Genomic DNA, 26,938 nt, shown 5'->3' with positions numbered 1-26,938 from the left:
AATCTAATTCTCTTTGTGCTGAGGATGCAATGCAAAAAGGCAGAAGAACAGGGGAGTGCAGATCCCCCCTCCACTCTATGAATTCACCAAATCCAGTGGTTTATTCATTTTAATTAGCCTTGGAATTCACATATAAGTTTGTGGGTATATATCTATACACATATGAATTCATATAATAACACATAATTCATTTAGAGTTTGGCATTTCAGAACAGGTAATTAAAATACTTCATTGTTGATTAATCACTTGCAAAATAAATTATTAGCAATATCACTGTTAACATTATGTTTATTACTACAATTTAGAGAAATTAAGGCGGTTCACTTACATTAAATTAAACATGAAAGCACAGATGTAATGTACCCTAGACAATATCTATTTACTCAGAGAACAAATGTGATGTGTGCATTACAGTACATTTGCTAGTTCATACATCTTGGATGGCCTCTTCGTGTCACCACCAGAAACCTAATACCAACACACAGACGATTCCCATCTCTTTCTGTAAATATAAAAATAGGATCTGCTGGACTTCAGTGTTCGCTCGGCACTGCAATGTGCTCCTGGCAGCTCTGGCTGATCTGCAGATGCTGAAGGCAGCTGGGACCTTCTGGGGATGGATGGAGGATGGCTTTGCAGCACTGCAAAGGTCCTGGGGAGTGGGGACATAATAGGGTCATGAAGGGCCACACCAAACACAACCCCTCAAAAACCAGAAATGGGAAAGAAAATCAAGTTTTTCACTCCTCAGCAGGACCGCAGGTCACTGTTATGAGCCAGATTATACCCAAACTGCATGAAAATGGAATAAACCTCAGGCTAACTCTATGAGGTGCCAAAGGCTTAAACAGTTTGTTTAAGTGGAATTTGATTTTTAAGCAGCTCTCTGCTAGGGTTGGGACAGATATTGTCCTGTGGGAAATAAGTATCCCTTGCTTTTGACTGCTGTTTTGTCTTGAGGATGTTCAGACTGTAGTCTCAGGGAGCAATGGGGACAAGTCAGCAGAGACGAAGAGGACACAGAGCACCTCACGGCACATTTTCTGGATCTGCCTCTCTGTAGTTTTATAGCTATGGGAAATAATCTATAATTAGGTGTATAAAATAGCTCTCTGATCTCCTTGCTTCTGGCCCAAAAGAGCACAAAATTGATAACTCAATTATCGCTGCTGGAAATACAAATAAATTAAAAGGACCTGGTAGGAGGAACTCTAACGGAGACACCCATGCAGCAGAGCGGATGCTGCTCTTTAATTGTGAGCTCAGAGGCAATTAAAGCACTGAGGCTTGGGCTGGGACCAGACTGATCCTTGTGCTCTCAGATACATGGGAATAATCACACTCAATGTAACAGAGCCGAATGTCCCCCTGAGCTGATGGCATGGGTTGGTAGAAGCACTGGGGACAGGGAAATCACCTTTTCAATGCAGGAGCAAAGTTGGGGTGAAAGCTTTGGAAGTGGTGACATCCTCTGGGAGGAGAGGGACCTCCTGAATGGCTGGTGAGCTGAGCTCAGCTACAGGGTGAGGAAAAGCAGGGTTGGGTTTTAACAGTTTTCTGCATAGGAAAATAATTCATGCCTAATCCTGACTCCAGCAAATTCCTGTGAGTTTTTGTTCTGAACATACAAGCAGGGCAATGTAGGATATTGAGGGTCTTCTTCACTTTTTGCCAACTCATCTAGCATTTACAAAAAACCCTCTCTCCACTGAGGCTTGGTTTTAATGACTCCTGTGCTGAATTAACAGTCTACAGGGGTGTGACAATGACAACAGTCACTAATGACCACTGTGTTTGTCTAAGCCACATGCTGAGCTCTGATTTCAGTCCCTGCCACAGACTCTCTTTGCAAAACGGCTTCTGGGTCTTTTTAAGCAATTTAAAATGTGTAGAATGAGCTGGCCTGTCCATCCCTGGTCCTTTGATATTCTGCTGCCTGGAAGTGTCCTTGAGTCACCAGGGAGCACCTGTAGGGAAGTGTGACCTGGAACGATGTGAAGAGCAGGAGGAGAAAAGCCTTTGAAATTCCTTATTGCATTCAATAACCAGTGAAATTATATTTAAGCAATCTGCCCTTTGATGCAATCTCAACCAGATCAGAAGGGCAAATGCAGTTTCATGAAAAGGTCTAGTTTTATTAGGCAACATACTTCATGGCCTGATGGAGAGCGTGTGATGGTGCAGACACACAGGATACATGCAGGTTTTATTTTAAAAAGGAAAGCAAAAGTGCTCCAGATGATCCCCAAAATCTTTGTGCCAGAATAATTCCACCGTATCATGACATTTTCACTCATTAAATTGTTTCTTAGATGAGGGAGGGCATAGATTTATGTTTCTGGAGTGCCATTGCAGGGTTCAAATGATGCAAACCCCAGCCAGGGTCACAGACACCCCGTGATGGCCATGCAGGGGACAAGGCACCACCCGGGGAAAGTGCCAGATCTTCTCATCCCAAGCACCATGCTGCCCACTCCCCTTGCAAGGCAGCACAACAATATTCACTTTAAGAACACAACAGGTTTTTATTTAGGCAGCAGCATTGCCCATGAAGATGCCCAGTGCACATCATCCTTTCTCTGCCCATTGCTTGGGGCAGATGTTAGAACAATTCTATCCGAAAGCTTTTAGCTCCTGTAACTGATGATTCATATTTGTGCTGTAATAGCCAGATACTGAAATAATAGTAAGGATTTAATTGTTTTAATGAAAGTAGATTTTTCTGCATTCAAGTCAATTTGCTAAGTTTGGATGACGGAATGTAAGACTGGATTTGGCTGTCTTTTCCTTTGCCCTGAACAAAAAGGCACAAGCGATTTCAAAAGAACAAGCTTGGCATACTAAAACTTTTAATAGGTAATATCTGCATAACTAAAGGCAATAGGAACAGCCCAACCTGAAGAAAAAGGGTTTTACGGGAATTAGTGTCTCGCTGTCACATTTGTAGAAGGGACACATGCATTTTTCAGATCTTTGCACATTAATGGCTGTATTTGATTCAAAATACAGTCAGTGAACCCTCAGTAAATGGAATTAAATGGTATGTGTCTGATTTGAGGGTGACAATCCACCAATTGTTTCTTGTTTGAATTACTACCTGCGTGGCTGGGCACAGCGGTAATTGAAACTATAATGTTTCATTCCTCTTTAGCTATAATTTATCTGAAAAGTTCATTCACCGCTATTCTATTCTCCTTCCTGAAATCTCTCCCTTTACCATTACCCTGATGTCAGGGGCTGCATCCTTTCTGTGCACCCAGATTTTTACCTGGCTTGAGCTCGGCATTTCAAGCACATAAGCAACCTGAGTGTCCATGGACCAGCCCCATTTGTCTCCCTTGCCCTGGCCACAGGGCTCGCTGCTCCACAGGGCACAGGGCTCCTTTTCCTCAGTCTCAGGTCTCTGCTTTACCTTTGGCTCAGAACTCAGGTGAGCACATCCTTATGAGATTCTTCACATTTCCCTTCAAAGCCAAGAGTTTGCAGAGGCTTTGAGACCATCTTATTTTGTGTGACTCCGGATTATTGACTTCAGGTCTCAGACCTACCAGTAACTATAAATGGAGAGGTTATTTTCTTCCGCCTGTGCCTTGTTTTGTTGCTTTATGTGGTTCTTACACACTACACAGAGGTAGCTGTGGCTGTGGTAGTGCTGGGTATATGCTAGGGGTAAGAAATAGTTTGCCCTTCTTGACACTACCCATTTATAAACAATTTCTACTCTGTTTTCACCCAATATTGATAAACAGAAGAAAGCAGAATGTATTTTATTCACTCGTAAAGTCTGACATTTTCAAAGATGGAATCAAATTATCCTCCTCATCTCTCTGCAGATAGCCAGATTGCTGTCTGGGTACAACTTTACAAATGCAGACTAATGACACCTAGTAAGGACTCCTTAATTTCCTCACAAATAATACGAACCACAAGAGCCAGACTCAGTGTCCCAGGGTGACAGCACTTCTTTCTCCCATGGGATGAGGCTGGAAATCCCTGGGAATCCCTTGACCCCTCTGTCAGCAATGGGGCATGTTCTTGGCAGAGGCATTTCTACAGAAGCATTTGCATCTTCTTGAGTTGGTGCCACCGCCTGTGGTCTGCTTAGGATTCAGGAATGAAGAACTTCAGATTTTGTCCTTGCTTTTGGGGTGATTTAGGTGAAAATCCTGTGTGGCTCATGTGCAAGTTGTCTGGGAAGGTGATGGTCCTACAGGGAACTGAGTGTAAAGGCAAAGCTCTCTGCTGCCTGCAGACACAGAAACATGGAAGGAGGAACAAAGAGGCGATGATAGGAAAGAAGGTAATGAGATTTAAAAGGTAATTAAGGCTGATGGTTCCCAAACAACACAGTGCTCATAGGTGGGCTGATGAACTCAGGAGAAAGCCAAGTGCTGGAATAAAGCTGACAGACAAGGTGGGGCAAATCTGGAAGTGCTGCTGCAGGGAAGGTCCTCAGTACATTCGAGTCCTGGAGCTGGCCCGTCTGTCCAGGCACAAGATGTGCAGAGATGCTCCTGCTCTGGGAGGCATTCATGCCATTGATCTACCATCCTTCACCTCTGCCAGGGGATCCTGGCACCTTGACAAACCATTTGTGTTTGAAACACACTGAGCTGAGGAGAGGGGTGGAGAATAGCAATGAGCAAGGACAGACTGGCATCTAAATGTGGAAGGAGCATGGCAGCCCAGGAAGAGAGATCCGGGGAAGGGGTGGAGATGGAGTGAGATGAAGAACCTGGAGGACAAGGACTGTGAGGGCAACATGTCACCCAAGGGCAGAAGAGGACAATTCCTCCCCAGGGAATTCCCTGCATTTCCATACCAGCACCAGGAGAACCCTGTGCTGATGTGCTCCCTGTGGTGATGAAGGAAGCGTCTCCTCCATCCTCTTCTGGACCCAAAAGCTCTGGAGTTTCCCCTTCCAAAGCTGATAGGAAAGCTCTCGGTGGGCTCAAATATAACAACTGTTCTGGGCAGAGGGAGAAATACCGATTCAGGTCATGGCACTATTTTCTCTAACAAAATCCCCAGCAGCTAAAGCAATCCCAGCTGCCACAGATGGGAATTTCACCCAAAATGAGACCTCAAGAGTCAGTCTACAGCGCTCTTCTTCACATGCAAACCATCACATACACACAGACTGTCTTTGCTAGGAGTTGTACTTCTTCATGCCTGCAGTCACAGAGCCGTACCAATTTAAACCACCCTTGCCTTTTCAAGTTCACCTACTAAATATTTCTTTTGCTCACCTTAGAGTGTAGGCTGAATAATTAGAGCAAGTGGCTGCATTTCTCAAAATATAACTAGGATTTGTAAGTGCTAGAGGACACCGGCAGTGCTGGAAGGGAAAGGTAATTGACATTCCCTTCAGGAAATCTCTTCAAAAATTCGGGTGCTGGTTGCTTTGGATTTATTGTCAGTGGTACAATACAAGCAGGGAATATGATAATCCTTTCAAGCAAATAAACAACACAACCAAAAGCAACCAAAGCAGAAGTTCAGCTCTGCTGCATCTCTGATGACAGAGAGGGACCGGCTGTGACCTGGCTGATCTTCCAGCTCTTTTGCCCCAAACACGATGTTAGGAAATTAAAATGGAAAAAAGAAAAAAGCCAATAAAGCTTTTGTAAGTGGGACTAGAAGGTCTCATTAACAAAGCCAGGACCCTGCAGAGGAAGTCAATGAGGGGCTGAGTGCTCAGATGTCCCTGGGACTCTGAGGGGAACGTGGTTGTCTGTGCTATGGCAGCTCTAGGGTTTCCCGAAACGCCGCAGTGAAGCCTGGCTGCCCGCAGCGGTGCACAGCGACATGGTGCTGATTAACTGCAGGCTCCCCTGGGCTTGCCAGGATTTCCAGAGAAACGATGGAGAGAATTCGTGTGGCATCCCACACCCCACTGTGATGAGAGGAGAGCCTGTCTGCTCCCCAGCCCACATGCCATAGATAAATAAATACCTGTGTATGTGAGAGAGAGAGATATATATATATGCACCCACACTGCTGAAAATGCAGTGTATATGTACTGGGTGCACAGCCTTGATTAACCCTTGCCTGAGTCACCCCTCCTCTTGTAGCAAAATGTGCGTTAAATTATAATCTTATGACATGAGTTTGTACCAGCCTCACAGCAGCTTCTGCTTAAAGTGCAGCTTCGATGCCCTTGCCATTGCGATATTTCTAAAAGGGGACAAATTATTGTCCCTTATCCCAGTCCCATTGTTACAAACCACCTTGAGCACCAAACTGCTGCAAAATGAAAAATATATATTTTTTTAAATGTCAATAGGAAGGGGTTTGCTGGGTGCTGAGGTGCTGTGACCTTGGGGCAGGTTGGGCAGGGAGCCGGTCCCAGGGGTTGTGAGCCCTCCCAACAACTCCAGCTCCCCCTTCCCCACCTGCAGATGGTTTGAGGGAGTTTTCCAGTGGTTCCCCTTTAGCTGCTCATTTACTAGGGGCAGAGAAAAGTCTCCTTCCTTGCCTGCTTTCAAGATGCTGCTCCCTACCCCAGGCTGCCCAAGCCTTTGACATTGCCATGTCTTTACCACTCATGACGTGACAGACCACACGCCTCATTTCTGCCTGGGTTCTGTCTTTTTCCATTCAGTGATTTTGTAAAAGTGTGTCTCCAAATCTCCCCTCCTTGTACCTCTGTTTCCAAACTGCAATTGGGTGTCTTGTGGTTTAACTGCTGCTGAGAACGCAGCAGCTCTGGTGCATCTAAATAGCTGATTTTTTCGGGATCTGATTCAGGTCTTGCCTTCAGCCATATCAGCTTGGCTGCTGCAGTGGGAGCACGGTGTTAAATGTGTTGAAGTGAAAGAGAAAAAGACTTGCAAGCATCAGGTGCAGCATGGGGAAGGGCTGGCGGCTGCACCTTGGCTCCCCTTCACCCGTGCTGCCCTGGACATAGAGGTCCCTGGGCCTCCTGCTGCTCCCTGTCTAAATTTGGTGCATGCCTGGAGCACGAATCAATGTCTGCCCTCCTGGGCTGCAGAACTTCTGCCTGGGAGACGATTAACACGGACACCCTGCTTTGCCTCCGTCTCAAATGCCAAGGTGCTGCTGTGATATTGTGCCCATGTCCCTATAAACTTTTCCATCCTCCAGAGGCACACATGTGCCAGTGACATCCCCATGCACTGTCCCCCTGCCCTAAGGACATGAAACACTAATAATTATGGGTGCAGCTAAATGCCTGTCAGTGCGGGGCTGAGCAGGAGAGAGTGGACAGCGGGGTTGTCCATAGTCATCGCTGCCAAGGTGCAGGTTGTACCCTGATGCTTTTCCCTGACCTGAGCAGATCAGATTTAGAAAGAGCCCAGGAAGCACTTAATTCTTGATTATCTGCAAGCCACTTATCCCATGGAAAAGAGTCAGCAGGGAGCCAGGCACAGGGCTGGGTGGCTCTGGCAATATTTAGCTCTGCTCACAAAGATGCCTTGAGACCCTCAGCAAGCTGCAGGGACCACGACCTTCTGCTTCTGAGCCAGCAGTGCACACCCTGCCAAAATCAGGGGGCATTTTGTGACATGGAACTGGGCAAGGAAGGAGCAAAACCTCCAACAGGATAGCGATGGCAGAGAGCTGCAGCCACAACACTCACCAGCACCGCTGCCACGGAGCCACCATAGCTGTCACCAGCGGCCACGTGGGTCCAACGGTGGCTGCGCTGGCCGGGGCTCTGGCCACCAAACGTTCACACATAATTCCTGACCTCAAGTCGAAAGTATAATTCTTTCTGCCACATCTGACATTTAGCTGTACAGCAATCCTTGCCAGGAAATTGCCATCGTTTCAGTTCTTCTCCCAGCTACCATTCTGATTTATATTTTTGTTTTTATCCAATTTTTCTGACTTGTTTTGGTAGGGTGGACAAAATGTTCTCACTCAAGACAGATGACAGTTTGCCGATAAGAGGAGCAACTTATCACAAACAGCTCCGATCCTTTCTCAAATGCTTAGTCTGTTGGAACAGCTTTAAAGTCTAATGTGATATTGTAGGTTAGCCCCAAATCTGCTTTCCCTCCTGTATTTCATACTTTATGGCTCCAAGCATCAGTCCTTTTAAAACAAAACACTTCAATCTTTTCAGATCATCCATGTTTTTCTTCCTTTTTCACCGCTTCCACCCCCCCACCCCCTCTTAATTTAAGTTTTTTGAAACTTCTTTTGGTATGGCAAATAAAATAAACACCATAGACGAGTGACCTCTTGGAAGCTTGGTGTCCTTGAGTCTAACTTTAGAAATCATTTGTCACAGGCATAGAAATGTGCGCTGCAATCAGAATTAGCTGCCAGATAATTTTTTTTTTCAGACAATTATATTGTAATTTGAGTGGCATTCTTGAGAATAGTTCAGGTTCTTCAGCCTTCCCCCCATGCCCCAACAAACTGTTCACTATAAAAGAAAATTTCTGACCTATTCTGGTTTTAATTTTATTATTATTATTATTATTATTTATCATATGGAAAATAAGTGAGAGGGAAAAGAGAGACAAGGAAGCTGAACAGCTTTGAGCTCTGGAGATAAGCCCAGTAGGCTAAGAGGGTATTATACAGTTGTTTTAGTTCAGCAAAACTGGGACTTCCTACCAGAACTGGGTGAATAATTTGCAATTAGTGATTTGGGCCAGAAAAATGCAGGTTATTTCAAACCTTGCAGCTTTACTGAGTGACATGCCCTCTTCTGCTCATGATTTGTATGCTAGCAAAGCATAACATGCTCTGATCAGGTGCTACTGTTTGAAATTGTAGATTTTGTAGCAAAATCACTTTCAGTCTGCAAATGTGTTATTTCGATGCAGTCATTTATCTCTAACACTCAGGCTGCATCAGTGACTTGCACAGGATGTGGGATACACCCTAGAAAGCTTCTGAAATGCTTTTGGGAGGTCCTGGTCCCTTCCAGAGCAACCGCAGGTTGGTTCATGTAGCTCCAGGGCACATGGGGTGGGAAAAACACCTTCCTGATCGCTGGGTTTGGCTCATGGGTGAGATCTGTGCAGGGAACTCACTTGAATAATTTTTTTGGGGGGAAAAGCCTCTGGATTTGTAGCATTAACTGCGAGCAGGAGAAAGGGTCACTGTCGTGAAACAAAGGTAGCCGAAGCTGCTACATGTCGGTTGCTTGGGGGTCGGGTCTCTTGGAGGATTTTGACAGTTGATCTCGAAATCTTGAAAGACATTTTTGGGGCTCAAAATACTGCTGCCAGCCTCCATTGCTCATCACATCACCACAAACACCTCTCACTTGTGTTTGCAAGGAAGGTGTTCCGTGAAAAGCAAAGCTGCCCGGCCCTGTGAACCGTGATGCCTCAGGGTAGAGTCCATCTACCAGCTATGCCAGAGCATCACTCCTAAATGCCTAAAAGCTGCTGCACCTGAGCAGCACTGACCTGTCCCAAAAGGGTTTTCACAGCCGCATCCTGGCCGATGGCTGATCATCCCGGTGGGCACTGCATGGATGCTGCCGTCACAGGGAACATCACCAGCCACAGCCTGCAGCCGTCCCACCAGCACCAGCAAACCTCTCCCAAGGTCAAATCCCCCCCAAGCAGCACAAAGGACCCTCCAGGGAGCACTAAGAGTAACGAAGTGTGAAATTCAGGTATAAATACATGTACAGCCAGCAAGGTGCCTCTTTCAAAATGGGTTGTTACCTGGAAATAGGGCACACGGTGTCTTGTAAGGGCACGAGCTTCATTTTCCCAGTACTGGAACCCCCCAATGCTGGCAGCTCCCCCTGCGACTCCCTGAGCCCTGTGGGCACAGAGGCAATAGAATGAGACACGTTCACTTCTCTGTGTGATGGAGTTATCCTCCTGCCAGTAAATAAATGTCTATATCTGTACTTCTTGCTTGTATCTGAGGAGGCGATACTGTGTGCTGGGCTCTTTCAATTTTTCATCCTCCTGGAGGGAATATGTGATAGGAAAAGCCTAAAAATTAAAAAAAAAAAAAAAAAAAAAAGACAGAGTGAACAGCCATACCTAGTACCTTTTTCAGCACAATCCACCCAGTTATTTTCCTTCCTCTGCCTTTTTTAATTTTAAAGCTTCCTCTGAATGTAGGTCCCAGGTCAGAAAGGCATTAAGGCACTCCTGAAGTATCTCAACTTTAAACCACATCCCACGGGAAGGACACTCATCATCTCTCGCATCTTCAACTAAAGACACGGCATTTTATCTGTGATCCAGAGTGTGTCTATAAATATCAGCCCATCTCGCAGCCTGGCAAGTGATTGGTCTATTACAGAAATGGGTAATCTAAATCATGGAGCTGGCCAGGGCTCGCCCATAGTTAATCTTTGTAATGGGAGGGAGCTGGACCAAAATCCATGTATAGCTGAGATGGCAGGAGCTCCAGAAGATATATACAGTGCAAACACCAGGGAAAGCTGTTTCCATAAAGATGCTCAGAATAATCCTGTCTCCTCCAAACTTCCCTCTAGGCACATGTGCCACCAAAGGACAGAGGTGATGTGGGACATGGGCGAGAGGTGACAGTTGCTCCGGAAGTGTGCAGGTAGACGACAAATCTCAGGGGGGATCTTCAGAAAATAAGATGAGCAAAGACCCATTTCTCTGCTCTTCCACTGGCAGAGGAGGCTGGATGGGTGGCCACAGTGAAGAGAAAGTGGGCAACCAGCTTGTTACTGTGCTGTATCTAGATCGTAGACAGAGAGTTCCTGAAATGCATCTGTATAGCTAAATGTAAAACCCGATGGGATTTCCAACCCTTTGATTTCTGCTAGCATTTTACTTGCTTTTTATTATCCCAAATACACAGTTTTTTAAGGTACTGATCCCTCTGAGAGAGCAAACCTGTGGTTATCAAGCAAAACCACCTAAGCTCATTTCTGTTCTATTACAGGAAGGAAAAAAGGTAATAAAAAACCTAAATTTGAGCTAATTTGCTGGGGATTTTGTATATGATAGAGAGGTCTCTCAAAAGTGGGAAGAGCTGCAAAAATCTAACATGGCCCTTTAGCAAAAAGTATCAAGTTAGCAAATATCAACAAGGTGAGATAAAAGTGTGGCGGTGTCAATGCATTTTGCGTGTCTATAGATCACAAACTGCCCAGCTCTCATCTGCCCAGCCCAGGACCTGCATGAGGGCTGTCACAGCATGGGATGGCAGCTCCTCAACAAGGATTCTGCTGCTCTTCTCTGTTTCCCACATCTCTGGGGAAGCACAAGGAGATGCGGGGTGGGAAATGTCCCCTTCCCCCGGGACAGAGAGCATCAGTCCTTCCAAACGTGGAGATAAATTTTGAAACCACCACTGAGAGACAACCACATCCCCATAAAGTGCTAGCTGCTCTTTGGAATGAAATGGAGATTTCACCTGCTAATTATAAAAATGGCAGGCAAAACCCTGCACGGTATGATTTCTTACATTAAACAAATTTTATGGCGGAGAAGACTTTTAGTGGCACTATTTGCAGACCTGGCCTTTTGCCAGTTCTCTGTCATTAAATCTGCCGATCTTAAGTATCAGCTGCACTTATTCAAAGGGGCTATAAATAAAAAGCCCTGAAGACTATTAAAGGAGCCAGCTTCCTCGGGCTGTTTGTTAAGCCTGCGGACAGACCGACATCACGAGCATTGGGGCGACCGTGGCTGATGCTGAGCATGGGCAGCCCAGCACCTCTTGGGACAGGTTTTTCACATGCTCACAGATTTATCTTTTATGCTGCAAGACACACGTGACTTTTTCATTAAAAGAAAACCTCTGTTTATGCTTGCGACAAATAGCACTTGTTCTGTTAGGGCTGGATGAGTCCTTGGCCACATGCCTGAAGCCTGAAAGTGTTGAAGCTTTGCCTGGAGGCAAGGGTTAAAAATGAACAGGAGCATGCAAAGAGGATAAGAAATGGAGCTGGGATATTTTATAAGACAACAAGGTGTTTTAATGTGAAATACAGCAGAAGTCACCACTCCCAGGACGTTTAAATGCTATCAGCTACACTGGCACTCAGGACTGCCACAGTTCTGCCTCTCCTCTGGGGTTTACCTGATAAAAAAACAGCAAGCCCACAGGCTGTGGGTGCTCCCCAGCACCCCAAAATGCCCATGGGTTGCAGGCAGGATGCTCCAGGAAGCAGCAGCCACACTCTGTGTCGCTGGTGCAACCCCTATGAAAAATCGCTAGCAGTACTAATGTGTGGGTAATGACCCATGGTTCAGAAATGACTAAGATGCAGGAATTAAATTTACAATCAACTTCCTTTTTTTTTTCTTTCCCCCTGGAACCTTGAAACCAAAGTTCCTAATGAAAAAAGTCCACCAGGGCAGGTGACTGCAGGCAGCCGCAGTATTGAAGCTGGGTGCTGTCACCATGCCAGGCGTGACACGGGGCTGCTTCAGTGGCAGGTTAAATTGATGACACAATCTCAGGAGAGCTCACTAGTTGATGCCAGGTTTATTTTTGTAAGTGCAAACTAATGAAATTTAGAGGTTTTAATAACAATAAAAAAAAATAGAAGCTACAATTTTAAAATGAAATTCATAACTGGACTGAGCGCCAATTGCATTAAAGAAATGAGCAGCTCAGGCTTTTTCCCAGAACAGCCCCCACATTTCTTGGCAAGAAGCAGGGAGCTCCAGTTTGTCCAGTTTGTCCCAGTGAAGCTCCTGGCTCTGCACAGGTGATGGAGCAGGGTCCCTGCAGACATCACACTGTCTGTCTGTCCCAGGGTCAAACAGGGGGAAACCACCGCGAAGGGCTTGAAATGATGTTTGACCCACAGAAGGCACTGACCTATTACCAACCACCTATCCCTTTCTCATTCCCCCATTGCTCAGCCGAGGCGGGGACCTCACTCATCATGTTCTGAATTTTAAAAGGTAGCCAAGAAACTGCTTAAAAGGCAGGGAAAGGAAAGGGAAAGCAACCATAAACCCACAGCAGTGGTATCCCAGAAAACGAAGCGGAGTTTGCAGGAGGGGAGCTGTTCAAAGAAAAAGACAACCTTGAACATCTCCAACTAGGAAGGATGCATAATTTAGAGCAACCTGGAGGCACTTTGTACCTTGTTTATTTTACAGACTTTCTGCTCTCTTCTCTCATGCTTCTCCACTTCTCTTCTCACAGATTTGCCTCTAAATACTCTGTTGGATCAAAGAAGATGGAGGGGGCTATTTTTAAGAGCAGGGACAGGTATATCCCCAGTCACTGAGGCCACCAAGGGCTGAATCTGGAGAATAGCTGTGGTTTGGTTTTGCTCTGAAACAGTGATTCTGCAATTGTAATGCTCTAACATGCACCAGCTGTAAAAAAAAAACACCCAGGCAGGAGACTTTTCAAAACCATCAGAAGTCTCTGTTCCAGCCCTTGGCTGCAAACTCTTTAGGGCTTACAAGAAAAGGGTTGGTTGTTCTAGTCTTGCTTTCCAACAGAGATGGTTAAAATGAGCACAGGTGTATTCTGGGGTCAGCACAGCTTGGCCTGGGCTGGATTTAAGCCAACACATCCTGAAGCACACGGCAATGGCAGGAGATGAGCAGGTGAGAAGGAACCTTCACATCTCCAGCCACATCTACTGGTGCCCTAAGTGTAGTCCTTCTTCTCTCTTGGCTTAGGCCCCATCATGGAGGTTTACAAAAACTGCTGGAAATCCCCCCAGGGACCAAAAGGCAATTGAGATTATTCCCCAAATGTGACGTTTTTTGTGGCAACCCAGTAAAAGTGTTTATGTGTGCTTGGGGAACAGCATAGCAGTTCAAGCTGAATATGGACAGTGGCTGCCAGAAGAAATCAGGAGGTTGGAGGTCATCTGAAGCAGACATATGACAGACTGTTTTCTGAATCATTCTACATCCACTGCCATGATGACCCTGGGATGCATCTGGGCTGAAACTGGTGGTGGTTAGTCTGAGGTTTTCCCTTCCGCTGTGTTTCTCCTCCCAGTTCTTTGCGCTGGTGGCCTTTCTGGAGGAAGAGAAACTTGGACTTGGTGGGCTGGAGCAGACACTGGAGAGCATGGAGAAGCATGGAAATCCATCAGCATCCATCCCCATCTCTGGCACAAGGGAGAAAATGAAGATGCTGAGACATGAGCTAATGAACACACCAAGGGAAGTGAGGACAAGAATGTTAATTGCCTGTACAGCAGTGCCGCGAGTCTGAGCAATAAAAAAAAAGTGGGAACGACTAATTTATGAGTGCAAATTCTATCTGGAGAGCATGACTTAAAACTTGGGGAGAAAATCCATGTGCCTGGAATATTAAAATCAATAGTTGTAACCTATTTAGAAAGAATTGAGTGGGCAAAGAAGGTGCAGGAGGGGCAATCAGTATCGTAAGTGACATTGCTGTGTTACAAGCACTGCTAGAAACCTAAGAGAAAGCGACCTCAAACACAAATAAAAGCCAAAAGAAGATGCTTCTTCAGATCATCAAACCTCATGGACTCCTTAGTCACACATCTTTGTAACAATTAAGAAAATTTCCCTCTGCTGTCCTAGAAAACATCAACCTGAGTGAAGTGAGCTGGAGGGCTCATGCTGCTGGTTTTTGGAATTTCTAAATGTCGTAGAAGGTGATTTCCCAACCAAAACCAGGAGGGTCCTCTTCGGGATCATCAGGGCAGCTGGAGAACTGATCACAGATCCAAAAACTATCTACAGCCAGCACAAAGGTGACCCCATTTCAATCATAGGTGCTGGGCACAGACAGCAGAAAGCCTGAGCTGGGAGTAGGTCCCTTTGGTTATCAGCCTCATAAGCCAGGTCAGCCAGAGGATTTTAAACAGAAAACATGAATGATATTTGGCAACTCTTTGTTTAAAAGCATTCTGGATTCTCAGGAATCTAGTAAAGCCTCAGCATTGAGAAAGAGGAGGTTATTCTGGTTAAAAATAGAAGTTCAAAGGGGAGTGAGAGCAGTTTAAAATCACCCAAAGGAAGGGAAAGTGGATAATGAGGAAGGAAAACCAGCCCCAAGCAGAAGGCTGGTAGGTGAAACCCATGGCCAGCAGAGCTGAGAGCAGTAGGGGAGCGCTCTTTAGATATAAGAGACTAAAAGTAGTTGTCTAGACAGAATAGCAGACATTAAAAAAAGAATGCACAAAAGGCAGACACTAAATATTTAATTTCTCTATTTTAGGGGCAAAAAAAGCTAAGTGAAGTAGCAATATAATCTGATGTAATCCGACTCAGGATGTTAAACAGCCACTACTACAGCTAGAGGAATTTCGTTGATCGGCAGCCATCAATATTCAGTGCCTGGAAGGTTTAAAATCTGTCCTGGGCCGGCAGCGTCTGCAGGGCCAGGAGTTTTCCAGAAGCCCGAAGCAGCTCTGGCTTTGTGCCAATGCACAAACGTCAATGAGGAGGATGACTTGTGTAATTATAAATCCGATTGTCTGATGTTGATTTTGTGAAAAATAATGAAAGAGCTGATAAGGGACTTGATTAATAACAATTTAAGGAGAATAATTAATTACAATCAACATGAGTTAATGGAAAATAGATCTTATTAAATGAAATTGATATAATTTTTCAAGAATGTGATTATAGATTTGATTGATTTAGCACATTTCATCAACGCTGCTACGTTTGACTTCTGCAAGGCATTTGACTTAATGTTGCCTCATTTATTAGGAAGCTAAAACAATGTAAAATCAACACTGCAGGCGCTAAACGGATGAAAACCCCGCTGATATGTTTAAACATATCAGAGAATCATCCCAAGTGGCTTTGTTTCAGTTCATCATTTTTAGCAAACGCTGGGAAATCAAAACTCATTACAATCAAAGTTTGCTGATGAGACTTGGAGTAGGACCACGGTCAGCGTGCAGATCGGACTTTTCCTCAGATCTGCGTCTTTCATAAACCGGCTACAGGCAAGTTTAATGTGGGCACACACGAAGCCACACTTCTAGGAAGCAGGATTTCACTGAGGGGGAGGAGGGATCCTGTTACACAACGCTGGGAACTTGATAAAATAGCAGAGTGAAATATCTCCCGTGTAACATCTAGTGGGACACTGCAGCTATTTCTGGTGTCTGCGAGTCCAGAAGGATGGTGATGAATGGGAGAGGGCACACGAGAATGACTGAAGCGTTGCAAAACATGCCTTATAGTGACAGATTCAAGGACCCCAATGCGCTTAGCTTAACAAAGAGAAGGTTAAGGGATGGCTTAATGACAATCCAGATGTATTCAGACAGGGTACAGAAACGCAGAAAGAGAGAGCTCTTCAATCTAACAGACAGAGCTATAAAAAGAGCCAGTGACTGGAAGTTGACATGGGTAAATTCAGACTGGAAAGGATGTGCTTTTTAAACTGGGAGAAGTAACATCAGAACTTCCCAACAGACAGTTTCATCATCACTGGCCATTTCAAAATAATGGTGATTTTTTTGTTTTGTTTTGGGGTTTTTTTGTTGTTTTTGTTTGTTTGTTTGTTTGTGTCATATTCTGGATCCACTAAAGATCACTGTGAAACAACATAGAGGAACTCACATGTCACAGATGGGGTGGTCTTTGGTTTTATAGCATTCCTAATAATAACTATTTAAGTCATCATCCCCAAGCACTGAGTGGGACAATCCCCTTTTCTCAGAGTTATTGATCTGGCCTTGCTGGAGACTCACACAGACACCTCAGTGTTAGTACGGCTTCATCTTTGCCGGTGGAAAGGCTGGAAAAGTACTATAAAATCAAACCAGCAAACTCAGCACACACTCCTGCATTATAAAAAAAACCTAAAATGAAGTGCCAAAGAGAGCAGCCAAAAGCAAATACACGAAGGATCCAGTGTTTCAGTTAAATCCTGCCGATCACCATCTGTTGCTTTAGTCTGATAGACTTTTCAGGGATGTGACACATCTGTATTCCTTAAAACTGTAAGTAAAAATGCGTAGTTTGATAATAGGCTCATCTGAGCCCAGGAAACAGCAGAATGAGAGACGCAATCTTGCATGGTGGGACTTTCTGCAGCAGCTCCCCCACATATCATCTCTCTATTTTGGGAGCTGGTGAAATTCTTGGAAAGTCGTGGAATTCTTTGAAATTCATGGCAATTCTTCAGCAGGAGCTCTGGGTGCAGACCCCTCACTTGGGAAGCTCCAGGAGCCACTCATTGATTTCTCCTGAGACTGGTCCACGAGCCCCAGCTGACATCTTATTGTGCATCCAGATGCACTGGGGACCAAACAGGTATAGATATATATATATAAATCTATATTTTTTCCTTCAGGTATGGATATTATTTCTGGGTTTTCAAGTGGTGGAAACAGTGTCAGGAAAAAAATCTCCTTCCAGAGAAATGCTGTGATGGGTGAAGCTGTTTAGATAGGAACTAATATCCCAAAGCATGACAATTAAGGTTGTTTAGTAATTGATTTATATATAAGGGACTTTATCTTCTGGGAATGTCTTTACCTTTAAAAGAAGTTCTTTACCTTATATAAAGGATACACAAGAAATGCAATTTGTTATATTAACTTGTAATGAGATCAGCAAAGAAAGAACTCTAAGCCCCTCCACAGCTGATTTGTGATTTCCCTGTGGTTCTTTGACGGCAAAATCTACCCAGCTGTAAGTTTTGGTCCTTGTACCTGAAGCTGGGAGGCTGGGACCTTGTCTCATCCACCCCTGCTGCCTATGCCAAGAAGCTCCATGCTGAGCAACACCAAGGACTCTGGGTCCTGAGCTGGGCAGGATTCAGCTCTGGCATGATTTAAGCCATCATTGCTGTCCCCACCACCTGCCACCTCTTTGCCGCTGTGACCAGCACCCAAGAGCCAGACCTGATCCCCCAGATTATTAATTAATGGGGAGGAGGCAGCGCTGGAGGATGTTGCTGACCACAGTAGCTGACCCTGTGCCGCCTTCTGCCTCTCCTGCTCAGGGCGGAGGGCATCAGCAGCAACTTCTTCAGCAGCTCCAGTTCAGTCTGCAAGATCCATTTAATCCAGATCCATGTTAGCCAGCCAACAAGATTTCCATTGCTTACAGGTTTTGGACCAGGAAATGTGCAGATGCTTTTGAACTGAACAACTTAAGCACAAAGTTTATGTTTTGTCAGAAAAGACCTGAACCAGCAGAAACTGTTTTAAAGCCAGGGCAACATCATTACCATAGAGATAAACACTGGTTTAATGTAGTTCACTGTAACGATAGACCGTTTATTAAAACACTTCACCATTTAATTTATCCAGCATTTTATATTGAGGAGTGTTTTCATTAGGATTCTACTGCAAAACCAAAGAAAGCATTAAATCATTTAATACACTGACAGCTCGTTTAATTTATTTAAGCACAGGAGTCTAATTCAAAAAAGCAGACCTTACACAGTGCCCTGTCTTTAGAGTTCTGACACACAAGGTCCTATTAATTTCAGGATAGGGTGCTATATGATTTTAGTTTGAAATCCCATTATGTGCTTTCCTTTGGTCAGCAACCATCTGCTGGAGCTGCATTTAGGAATCCCTCCTGGTGCACATCATCCCAACTCCATCCATTTTTCTTCTACTAATGCTTATAGCAATTAGCCCTTTGTGTTTGTCACCTGGATTTGTTTGGTCCTCAATGGACCACAGAGCAACTGACGTGGCTGGAGCAGCAGAGATCAGCAGGGAAACAGTGGCAAATGCAGCAATGCCTGAGGTCCTCAATGAAATCTTCAATTTAACTCTCATTAATAGGTGTTCCTGGCTCTGGAGCACTTGGTAAAGTCTGTGAGATCCACTGCAACTTATTCCAGCCTCGGTTGGTGTTGATTTAACTGGTGACACTCAGTTCTCCAGCTCTGGGGTGATGTATGGTGAGGTTCCACCAGCCCTGCCCTGGCAGGTGCTGCAGCATCAGGACTGTCCACAGTCGTCACATCAAAGTTGTCACATCCTCCCTGAAGCAAATTCTCCACTTGGTATTCTGGGCGCTCAGCTCCTTGGACAATCAAGCGTCTGTGGCTTATTACTGATGTTTCCAGATCTACCATAATAAACGGCAGAGAATAAAATCATCCCCTCTGACAAAGCCCTGGATGATATTGGGGTCCCCGGTGGCTCCGGGTTTGGCTGCTTTCCAAGGCTGGTGTTGAAGCAGAACCTTGAAAACAATAGCACATTGTCAACAGGGTGCACAGGACATCATTAATAAACATTAGGGAGCTTGATATGATCTGGCAAAAGCAGTACAATGAAATGAGGTACCAAAAGCAGGATAGAGAGGAGGGAAAGACACCTGAATGGGGTGTTTAATGACTCACCAGGCTGTGAAATGCAGCAGAGAGCAAGGCTGGGATAGAAAACCTTTTAATGAATTCAACATGTGTGTACCCTTTGAAGGCTTAGCTCCCCATTCCCCAGCAATGTTTGACCCACCTGAAGATACTGATCATATAGAAAATAATAACCAGTAAGTAATAATAATAGTAATAATAATAAGAGTAAGACCCTCATCTCCAATTCATATTTATAATCCAGCAAATATCTCACCTAAAGCCAGAAGATTTATGGGTTTGCATCTATAATTAATATCCTTCCTTAAGCAAGAAAGGGTATATTTTCATACAAATAAATCTAGTGCTCTAGACCTGGATTTTTGAAGACTAATATTTAAATCCCCAGCAAAACATGGTTATTGATTGTGTAGATGCATAATACGACAGAGACACACAATGCACATATATATATATATATAGATAGCATTGTGCATCTATATTCAAAATAAATAGATACAATTTCTCTTTTAAATGTAATAGATGAAGGTTAAACAGGGAACAGGAGGAAGATGGGGAGGTCAGCTTGGTGTCTGCTTCAAACTGTCCCTGTTTCCCAAAGATTCAATTTGCGTTAGATCTGTTGCTAATGGCAGGACTGTTCCTGGGCGCCAAGACACATAAAGGGCTTTGAGACAAAGGCAATCAATCTAGTTTTAGTTTTATGGGGAAAATAAACAGGTGGATATAACAGTAAAAAAGTCAAACAGGTTCAGGGCTAATGAAGTGACTCACAGGAGGTTAAAATTAAAACACCTTCCCGTTTCTCTGTTCTCCCTTTCACACCTCTCCTCCACGAGTGAACCCTGTATCTGCCCAAAATAGAACTCCTTGCTCTCTGAATAGTCTTTACAACCATGTTTCAAATAGTGTATTTGTTCTTTCTATTTTCTCAGGGCTTCTTTTCGCTTTCCTGAGTTGCAACTAGCAGAGTGGGAATGTGCTGGGTAAGCAGTCAAACCAAAACTAAGAAAGGACAGCTTCTCTGGTGCAAGCAGGGATTTATCTGAAAAAATATTGAGAATTACTGGAAATTTAAATGTAGACACTGTTCCAAGGTCAAGGGTGAAAGCATCAGCTCACTTAGTGCTGCACTTACCAACAGAGGTAAAGTACTTCTGCTGTTCTGGATCCAAAGAGTAAAGATAAGAACAGAGCCCAGACACTTGTATTTATACTGCCCTAAGCTGTATAACATCCCCATTTAACTGAGGTTTTAATTATTCATGTTTAAATACTATTCATCAAAAAAACCCCTTCTGCCCTCAGTCGTTTCAGGAGCTCATCACTGACTGTGTGCCAATGCAAGAGTTTGTTCAAACCTCCTGGCACTGGCTGCCATGAGTGGGGAAGGAGCTTCTTCCCCCAAAATTATGGTCTCCCAGAAGACAGATTATACCCATGAGAAGGAGGAGGAGTGAAATGGTAACAATACTGGTGCGGTGCAGCAAAGTGGTGGTGAACTCCCTGGCAGGCTGGCTGCACCCTGCTTTGGGGTGTCAGCTCCATCACCCACCAGCTGGATGGACAAACAGACAGTCTCCTTCCTCCCAACATCACTTCACAGTGTCAGAAAATCTCTGTGGAAAGGGGAAGAAAAAGAAGCAAAGGAAATCTTGCAAGTACATGAAGGAGCTGTGCTGCTCCAAAACCCAATCACCGTGGAAAAGCTTTTTCTATAGACACGTTGCCCATTGCACCCCATACATGATTTTTAACCCCTGAAGAAACTGGGTTGTGGGTCCATGGCCATTGCAGCTGTGAAAGGGGGAATGAATTAATGGCTGGTGCCCTACAAGGCCAAGTACAAATAGCACAGGGGCTTGGGAAACTGCAACCAGCATGGGGTACTTAGCCAAGGCAGAGCTCTGCTGCAACTTCATTTTCATGATTTAGCATTCCTGCTGTAAATAATTGATACTAATGTAAGTGAGATAAGAGACAGACTGTCTATGGGCCGGGAGGAAGTGGATCCTGGTGACATCCACCTGAAAATGTGCTTGCAGATTTCTCTGAACTAAAAACGTTGAAAAGCCAAACACAAAATCTGAGAGGTGGGGAAGGGAGGAGGGATGGGAAAGGTAATCTGTGGATCAGCTCTGAGGACTTAAACTCTCTAGGAAAAAGCTCCTGATATTAATGTCCTTAACACAAGAGCTCCAGCACTATCACTTTTTAGCTCTTCATAAACATCACTCTCACTCTAGTCAATAAGCTGTGTTTGGGGACTGTCAGAGAGATGGGTGGGTTTTATCACGGTTTAAGGAATCAAAACATCATTACAGGGGGTACATGGAGTGCACCCCTCCTCATCAGAGACCAAGATGACAGGAAAATGTCCATGAACTCCGTATATTTGATGCCTTTGGCTTATGTTATCTACAAACCAGCTGAGTACCAGGAAGAAGCTCTCCTGCATCTTAGTCTTTGAAACTGGAGAAGGCAAAATTATATATCTGGTCCTGCAAGGGCAGCTGTGAGACGGGTAATGGAGACAGCCGCTGCTGGGGTGGGGAAGGGGAGATCTCCCTGCTGGCAATGTTTGAATCCAGTACATCCTAGTGGCCATTACACAATATTCTTTTCTAAACCCTGGTTTCTGAGGCAGCTATTGGCATTTCACATCCTCTGAGCAGTCTGCGTCTGGCAGCAAACAGACATTCTTCTCACCCGGCATGACGCAATGCCCATTTTCATCCTGTCTAGCATACACAAAAAAGGTGATGTCAGCTGAAAAAAAAAATGACATCACCATTGAGCCACCTTCCAGCTCTCCACAGAACTTTCTCCATCTTTACACCCCAGCTGTTTTACCAGTTGCTCCTCAGCACACAGACCTTCTCGTACCCACTGTGAAAGGTAAGCGTGCCTGATGGTTTTAAATTGCTGAAGGACGCCATATGTAGGTGAAAGAAATCTTCAGTGGCAAATCCTTCATTTTAAACTCTTCTGTTGTAAACGTAGCAGAGGATCCTCAGATCACAGGTCTCCCATGCCTGGAGCAGGCAGGTTTGTTGTACTCATGTCCCAAAGGCCATGACTTTACACATCACTCTGGGAAGCACATCTTCAGAGCTCTGAATTTGTTTTAGAATATACTTCTTAACCTATAGATTTCATGCAGGAAGCTGGATGAAAAGAGCTGCTTCGGAAATAGTAGGAAAGAGCAGCATTGACTCATCAGTGACACACACAGAGAAAGCTGGAGAGACTTTCTCATCTCTAATGAGATTTTATGATTCAGTGAATAATGCATATTAGCATAGTACTAACTAAAAAAAATCCATACTCATCATTTACTATTAATTAGTTATCAACATTATCCTATTATTAATTATTAACATTTACTCTATCAATCAGCCCCTGGCTGACTGATAGCTTAAAATCTTGCATAAAGATTCTTACAAGAGCTATAGTACATCACATAATGTGCTTCACAGTCGGGTTGTCATATCCTCATCTATAATGCTTTTTACTAATGCACTTTACAACATATCTTACAGTACATGGATGAAGAATGTGGCTGCACCCAGTAATAATTCCATTAATTATTAATAAAGCATTTACAAATGACATCCTTATTTAAAAATGGTGATGAACACATTTTGTTTTAATGTGGATGCAGTGTGTAATTTGTATTTCCATAAAAAGTAATGCTGGCAGCATGGGTCAGGGAAAAAGGGACGAGATCTTATGATCTTTACATTAGAAATGAAAAGGTGAAAAAAAACTATGGAGATGATGATTGACAAACAACAAATCATTGGGATAAAGCTGACCAAACTCCAAGGTGATGGTTGGAAGGAACAACTAAAGGTGCCACGCAAAGCTGAAAGGCAAAAGACCTTATCCAGTGACCTTGCTTTGTGGTTATTTCAATAAAGCTCTACCCGATATTAATAAAGTCTATGTTTTCACTGCTTTCTCTCATTCTCAATGTTTTCAGCTGGCTGGCAGCTCATCAAGACTCATTAACCACTCAGAGTTTGCCTTTGCAGTACCTTGGTAGCGCTTTGTCCTATAGGCTTTCTGAGATGGCAGAATATTTATTACATACAATATTTCACTGAGGCTACTTACGTCAAGAGGCTATAAATACATTGCTCTTCCTAGTTTACTTAAGGGATAAAAAGTGAGTAGCTAAGTTTACAGATTAGGCTCAAGCTCTACTAATGTGTGGTCTGTTCATTTTCATATACATCTCAATTGTTTGAAATTATTTTCTAAATTAATCCTATGAGTGATTCGTGACTTACTGATCATTTCTGAGCGCTGCTGGTCAATTTGTGCAGCAGTCGTATTCAGGTTATTACACATATTATGCAAGAAAGGTTAATCTAAACTCATGACGCTTTCTGGTAACAAAGCTGTGAATATTTATATTGGTCATCATTTTCAACTGAGAGCTGTGAGCCAAGACCTTCTCCTACCAAGGTTCAACTGTTTAAATGCGTGTTAACTGGGGATGCAAAAATCCAGGCAACTCACTTTCAACTGCACTGGTGGGAAAGCTTTGGTAGTCAGCAGAAAGTCAGCAGATTATTTTCAATTATTTATTGTATTTTATTATTTTGATCTTATAATTATTATTTTTACTTTTTTTTTTTTTAAATAACCCTCCATATTACTTTTTTTCCTGAAGTCCATCAGTGCTTCCAGCAGTCTGGATGAAGAAGGTGCCCGGATAATTCACAGACCATGATGTATTTGTTCGCATGTAACCAAAGCAGTGAATGGTGAGTGAGGTCCGAGTTTCTGCAGAGTCAGAGTCCAGAGGAAAAGAGATCTGGATCCTTCACGGAAAGATAAAGAAGAGCGTTGTCTTGGGCGGGACCTGTGTTTGGGTTCAGACAGGCAAAGCTGCAAATCAGACCCAAACCAGGCAGGATTTTTGTCTGAATTATTTTCACACTCCTTTCCAATGTCCCATCCTGGTATTCATGGGTGACAGTGCAAAGCATGACACATGACATGGCCCTTTCCTTAAATTTTCAAGTCAATAAACACAGTAAAAAGTTAATATACAGTGTCTGCTGCCAGCAGTGCCAAACAGAACATTCTGCAGGCCCGCTCCTCTCAAATCCAGGTGCCACAGAGACGCTGCTGTAGTTACAAGTCCCCTTGTGCGAGGCTGCTTTGAATTTCCAAACCACCAGCAAGCTGGTTTTTCAGAGCTGGCTGACAGAGGGTTTATTTATTAAGGTTTTGGCTGTTTGCAGCAGTGCTGGGCAGCAGCAGTTCCACGCAGTTATCAAAAATCTATTTTCTCGCAGAGTCACAAGTAAAATATCAAACCTCCCCTGAAAAGCCCAGCGCAACATTTACATTTTAATCTTGCAAAACACTTTCATTTGTGACAAACTGGGTTTTTCTGTGTGTTACAGAAAGGAAAGGCAGGGGGATTACAGAAGAAAGCTTTATAGCTGTGGAAGTGAGCACAGGCTGTTTGATGTACGTGACACGGCCGGAACGGCACGATGACCTCCCCATCCACGGTGACAGCAGAGACTGTCACCCTTCAGCACTGCTGGAGCCAGGGGGAAAAGGAAAGCAGCCTGGCCCCAGACAGTGCACGGGCATCTGGTGCTGAGTTTAGTCAGCGGTGGCATTTGCACGTATAAAAAAGGTAGGAATAAGTATCCCTGTGCTGCCAGCTGCCATGCACAGTCAGTCCTGCCTGCACACAGAGCCAGGACAGGGGGCCTGAACACAGGCTTGTGTGGGATTTGCAGTAGCCATCTTCATAGCCTCTTCATAGCCTTCTTCACAACCATCCTCAGCCTCGGCTGCCAGCAACCCAAAAGCAAAGGTCTGCCAGGATGCACAGCTCTGAGCCAGGCTGGCCCTGTGCAATGCAGAGGTGTTTCTTGCACCCCTCAGCACTGACAACTCATCCTGCCTGAAATCACAGCTCTTATTTCACTGTCTATTTACACCTTTGCCTACAGGGTGTTCAGGATAAAGTGGAGGTGCTCGTTGGACCCACACTCTACAGTTTACTGTCTGGTGATGAAAAGCATCTCTCCCTTTTCCTTGTTCTCACCAGCACCGAGGTCCTGTAGTGCCTCCGTAGAATCGCTGCAGCAAGATATGAATTATGGATGAAATGAAAAATCCCAGCCTGGTGCACAGAGGGAATATGCAAAGCACAGAGTGATCACTTCCATGTGGTGCACAAGCTTTGCTGTGTGCTGTCTTCAGGTGTGCGATGCCCAAAAGACTCTGCTCAGCCTCAACTTGCGGCCCCTCATCCCACAGGGCTCAGGATTCCCCCCTCCCAAGGGCTTTGAGTTTGCAAATGATGACATCCATTAATTTGAAAAACACCCCCTTATGCTTTGTGAGATCTTCATGTGGAGGCACTAAGGGCGCTGGATGGATCCACTTTCTTTTGGATTTACACATGGAGCACCTCCAGCAGTGCAGACTTCAGGAAGAATGGGTGTCTGCTCCCAGCATGGGAAGGGCTTGCCCTGGGGAAATTTAGCACCTTGCAGATTCCCCCACTCCAGGTTTGCTCCGGAACATGTGAATGCACATTTTGCAAGTGAGGTGATGCAAGGAGCCGTGGGCAGGAGCCCCCAGCCAAGGCTGGTTTGCAGAGGAGCTCCCACAGGGGTTTGCAGAGGCGATGGCTGGTTCCTACCAGAGCTCCTGTCTGCAGAGATGTTTTGAACAAGTGTTTCAAGGTAGCAACAGACTCAGGTTTTAAGGTTTTGTGATTTGGGGAAGCTCAGTCTGTCTGCTCATAACTTCTCTTTCAGAGAAGAAACTGCCCTTTAGAAGGCATTTTTAAAATGTCTTTTAATTTTTAAATGCTTTAATTTCTCCCTTGCAAACACAGCTCTTTGCTTTTGTGCACCATCTAATAGCACATTGCAAATGTGTTTCCACGCAGCCATTTCTGAGTGTGCAATATCAACATCTGTGCTAAAACCAAGCAGAAATTTTTCCCTGAAGCAATATTTTGCTCCGCATTATTGTTACTTTTTCTTTTTAATGGTTTGCTTGTCACGGGGGCTCTTCAGCCTCTTAGTTTCAGGAAATGAAGGCTCCCTGCTTCTCCCTCCTTTTCAAAGCCAGCCCTGGCAAGTGAGAGCAACGTCACCCTTGCCCCTCTGCTAAAAAACTTTTGTTTAGTGCTCGCTAAAATTATACTGCACCGAAGCATCTCACTGAACTGGGTCTTGGCCTCTCTCTGCATCATCATACAGAGCCCAGGTTGACACGCCAGAAGGGCCACGAGCTGCAGCTGGACCAGACATCCTTCAGAGCTCAGCTTTGCAGCAGATGAAGACTACTGGTTGGAGACTGAAAAGATGTGAAATAAGTAAATAGAGAGGTTTCTGCTATTAAAAAAAAATGATCCACAGGAGCCATTGGTCACCCTCCTGCAGTAGCTGAGATGCTGCAGCTGCTGCTCAAGGTCTGGTTTAGTTAATCCCAGTGTGGTGCTGTTATCCTGTCCTCCACATGAGCAAGCATGATGGTCAGAGTTTGTCTTGTTCTGAACACTGGTGTGGGATAACTGTGGGTACACAGCTGCTCACCAATGATATGAGCAGCACCTGTGCTGAAGGTGCTGATGAAGGTCACAAGCAGCTGAGCAAAGTGCTGATTTCTGCCTGGCTAACAGCATTTAAGTGCCTTTTTTTATTTAGTAGGGCTCTTCTGTAGACTCTTTAGTAGCCTCCTGCGTTTGCC

General features: G+C 44.5%; 1 long non-coding RNA gene across 19 annotated transcripts in view; it reads left to right on the top strand.

The window, feature by feature from the left end:
- LOC102091534 (uncharacterized) overlaps positions 1-26,938 on the top strand; it is a 67,176-nt gene that overhangs the window by 28,817 nt on the left and 11,421 nt on the right. For 15 of the 19 annotated variants that reach the window (XR_010466607.1, XR_010466606.1, XR_010466600.1 and 12 more), the window contains one exon: positions 23,877-23,970. The exons of 3 other annotated variants lie outside the window; for them this stretch is intronic. This is a non-coding gene — a long non-coding RNA (uncharacterized LOC102091534). Of the gene's footprint in view, positions 1-13,912; positions 14,160-23,876; positions 23,971-26,938 lie in introns of those variants that run through there. One more of the 19 variants, XR_010466603.1, reaches the window with a different exon arrangement.

Source organism: Columba livia, chromosome 16 (genome assembly GCF_036013475.1).
Source record: "Columba livia isolate bColLiv1 breed racing homer chromosome 16, bColLiv1.pat.W.v2, whole genome shotgun sequence".
Classification (NCBI taxonomy): Eukaryota; Metazoa; Chordata; class Aves; order Columbiformes; family Columbidae; genus Columba; species Columba livia.
This window is presented reverse-complemented; position numbering and strand designations above follow the sequence as displayed.